Here is a 4,404-nt window from a genome sequence, read left to right on the forward strand (position 1 = left end):
TACCCATTCGGCTTATGTTGGTCAGATAAAAAGCATTATCTTTCGGATTCCTGGATGTTACCAGTTTGCAGGGATCCAGTGCGTTCGTTCTCATATGTTGACGTGTTAATGGTGTCTGTCAGTTTAATGATCAGCACCTTAAGGATAGTGATAAGTTCAATGAGAAAATTTGACTGGGTCCCTGGGTTCTAAATTGGCTGACTTGGGCAGGAGCATATGCATGCTTTTACTGTAGTAGTAGTTGTAGTAGTCCCTACAGTCCCTGTATGCTCGATGGAATTAATTGATTGTGTTGGCAAATTGTCCTCAGCTATGTCCGTCAAGGGTGCAAATCTATTACTGCACTCCAGCTCACAGACTGTGTGGATTTTTTCAATTGTGCACAGTGTTAGGGGGGAAGTCTGCTCAACTGGATGGTGTGATTCCCTTGTTCAAACGAGGAGGAGATTGGTGTATTACTCTTTTAAACATTTCTGGAATGTTTGTTGCATGCTTAGAATGTTTGGCTGATTTTTTTGGCTTCTTAACCTTCCCAGTAACTCCACCTCCTGGTACTTTCACTGCCTTCCTTTTGCCCATGCTGCTACAACAATTACAATCAATTGTTCAAGAGTGGAAAATAATTACAATATTACACAAGACTAATATCAGTATGAGGTTAATCACTACGGGGATGGACCACCAATGTTCATTAAATAGACTCTTCAGGGATGCCAGTACCCACTGCAGTCAAATAGGAATTAGTTTGTACTTGAGTAACTACTGCACTTTGACACGTGTACACGTTGTTGATCCAGGTGGTGAGCCCCCTTTACTGATGGCTGTAACGTCCCAAGCACACAAAAATCAGTATCTTAAGTTCATTCAAGTTGGTCGTGTTCTGTGGCAGATGTTAGAGGGTTGGCCCTGCCCTGCCTCTTCCTGGCAGTGACATTCCAGAATGGGCCCGCCATTGGCCCGGGCTTCACCCGGGTGCGGCCCGCGGTGATGGCAGGCTCCTCCCTCCGGGCAAAATAGCACTATGGGACTTGGAGTCCTCACTGGCAGCGGTGTGGTATCTGGTAGCAGCTCGTCCCACGCTGCGGTGTTTCAAGGCACTATTATGCGCGGCTCTGATGGCAGCCTCCTCCCTCTGGGTAAAACAGAAACCTGGGACTAAGAGTCTCGAATGGCAGCGGTGTGGTGTCCCGCACTGCTGTGTTTCAAGGCACTATTAAGCACGGCGGTGACGGCAGGCTCCTCCTCTGTGCAAAACAGCACCCTGTGACTTGGAGTCCTCACTGGCAGCGGTGTGGTGTCTGGTAGCAGCGCGTCCCACGCTGCGGTGTTTCAAGGTGCCTCTATACATTTGGTCAGTGCTGTCCTTTGGTGTCTCTCATGAGTTGGTAGTAGCAAATGAGTGTTGCCTTGAAGGTAGTTTTGGTATCTGCATTGTGGCTGGGCCTCCATGTTCTTTCAAGCTGCGTTCCATGGCTGTTAGATTTCCAGAGGTCGTTTGCATTCCAGGTGGCTTGTTTGTTGCCTCTTCTTTGTCTGTTGTTTATGATGGTCGTGAGGGAGACTGCACAGGTGTTCATCAATATGTTGAGGTTGGTGATGTCTTTGATGAGGTTGTTGGTGGTAGTGGGTTGTCTGTTTTGAGGATGCTGTGCCAGTCAGCCTCTGTTACTTTGCACCACTTCCGGCTGGGAAGGTTGATAATGGTGGGAGTGTTGACTCAATGTGTGGTGACTAGGAAGTGTATGATGGAGTGGTCGGTCCATGTGAGTGATGAAGCTGAGTCATTTGTGATCCTGTCACTGGTGGTAAAGATTTGAACCAGAGTATGTCCTGCGATGTGTATAAGGTCTGTGATGATCTTGGTGAGTCAAATGTTGTTGAGGATTTTGAGGAGGGATGTTGAGCAGGGGTCCATTGGGACTTCAAGGCAGAAATTGAGGTTGCCAAGTAGTATGAAGTCCTTGGAGCTGATGGTGAAGGGAGCAATTAAGTCTGTGATGAGTTTGCTTGAGTTTGTTCATGGTCCTGGTAGTTGATATGCGAGAGTGCCTTTCAGGGTGCAGCTGCTGTTCATTTGCAGACTGGAGTGCATGTGCTCTAGGAAGGGGGTACTGATGTCCATGGATGTGGTGCATTTGATGGTGTCCTTATGGATGATTCTGAGTCCTCTTCCTCGCTTATGAGGGTGGTCCTAACATGCAATCTTGTAACCTGTCTGGATAGCCACAGCAATATCCGGTGCTGACATTGGGTTGAGGCAGGCTTCTGTGAGGAAAAGGAGATTCGGTGTGCTGTTGCTGAGAGATCCCAGACCTCTGCGGTGTGTTTGCTGAGTGAGCGGGTATTGAGAAGCCTGCATGCAAGTGGCTGTTAAAGTGCTGGTTTGCTGTTTTGTGAGGCATTTGCGCAAGTGGGCAGTAAAGTTAGTGGTGCATGGGGGATGTGTGTGGGTGTGCTGCTGCAGGGCCCAGCGAGCGAAGGATCGCAGAAGTGTAGTGGTGGAGGCTGATTAGACCTGGGTTTGTGGTACGAGGAGTGGTCCAGGCTTGGGTGGGAGCAGATGGGCCTGCCTTTGGTGCGGAACACCCACTGCACACGCTCTGTGCAAGGTTGCATCGCAGCTGCCCATAAGAATGTAGGAGGGGAGGAGTGCGGAGACTAGCAGGCATGGGAAGAAGAGGTGGGAAGGAGAGAAGCAGGAGAGCCAGTAAGGAGATGGGAAGGCAGGAAGAGGTGCAGGGGGGGAGGTGAGTGCGAAGCAGAAACTGGCACGGCTGTGGGAGCCGCAAAAAAGGCTGAAAGAGCGGGTGAGGGGGAGGCAGCAAAATGAGGCCGAAAAAACAGTGGAAAGAGGCACAATGTGGGAATCTGGCACAAAGAGGGAGAAAAGGCACAGAAAATTGAAAGGTAGAGAAGTGTGAAAAGTGGCACAGAGAGGATAAAAACGGGGGAGAAGAGACCCAAGTATTGAGACAGAAGAGAACAAACTATTCGATTTGATTAAATAAAAAAAAGCAAATGTGGACAAAACCCCTACATGCATCTGTCCCTGTGCTAAGAAAGAAATTGAACAAGGTAAACTTGCAGGGAAAATTTCTGCAACATTTTTCCATCTGAACCCCATTTTATTAATGCATATGGTGAATGAGGAAGTAGAACTGAGCAAAAACTTTGCACACTTTATGAATTGTAGCAATTGTGAAAGTCGCAACAATTATAGTGGTATAAAAAAAACTTGACAGCCCTCCCATCACATGCTGGCTTTGCCTTGCCCTGTGTTGAGTGCACAACAACCTTTTGGTGCTCCATAAATAACACACACATACATATAAAATAAATGTCTCTACTACTTGAAACTGTGTGACTCACAGAATTGTTTGATACATATTGATGAACCAATAAGAAATTAGTTAATATGGGGTGACTAATTGCTAAATATAAAATGTGTTTTCCCTTATGTATCTCTCTCAGGCCTCTATTAAGAGTGAGTTGATAACAAAAATTTGTTCGGAAATTGTGGGGTTTGCTATAGTGATTTATGCGAGATAAAACCTGCTGCAAATTGTGGGACTAAATAAAGCACATGCCATGGTTGTTCACCCCAGTATTGAACAGCATGAACTTTTCACATGACATTCTACAATTCAAGGTGCCTTACTCATAACCATGCACAAATTGCATACCACCTCATTTGTGCACCTATTTTGTGGAGCCCTATCACAGTTGAGTCCTTAATCTTTCTTCTCTTTGTGTCTCGGCTAATCTACCTGAATGAGGGCTGACATGTCACAGAGTAGTCATTTCATCACCGTGGGTATGGGTAGGGCCAGCCCCAAATTCCTCATAGAGGATGGGCTAATCCCACAGACCCATTTTGAACACCAAAGCTACGCTGCTGCCTGCCCTTTGATTAAGTTCTGGTGCTGCTTCTCCTTTTTCACAGAACTTAATAAGTTGTATATTAAGTCCTGCTCCTACAGCCCTTCCCCCTTTTCACTACCCTTGTCTCTGGTTCATGTCACCACTGTCCTTTACACCCAACGTCTCTTAGCCTTGCCAACCTCTCCTAAAGCTGACGTGTCACCTATAACTCTCATGTCCTATAAACGCCCATCCTTCTGCACCTAACCACCTTTTCCTCTCTGTGACCAAACAGCAAGCTGATTACATGATTATGTGGATTTTAAAGTTTTTTTGGAAGTTAAAGAAAAGCTCATGAACTACTTTAAGTAAGTAAATCTTTAATTCATGATCTGTTAAAACCTTTGCAATAAAATGCAGGATAAAACACCTATACAAAACACATAAAACAACCAATTTCATAGCAGTAATCCATTTTAAAAGCATTTAATGTTACTTTAAAAAGTAAAATATAAGATCTGTACCGGTGCGCGCATTAGTAAT

Source organism: Lissotriton vulgaris, unplaced genomic scaffold, assembly GCF_964263255.1.
Source record: "Lissotriton vulgaris unplaced genomic scaffold, aLisVul1.2 SCAFFOLD_4829, whole genome shotgun sequence".
Taxonomy (NCBI): domain Eukaryota; kingdom Metazoa; phylum Chordata; class Amphibia; order Caudata; family Salamandridae; genus Lissotriton; species Lissotriton vulgaris.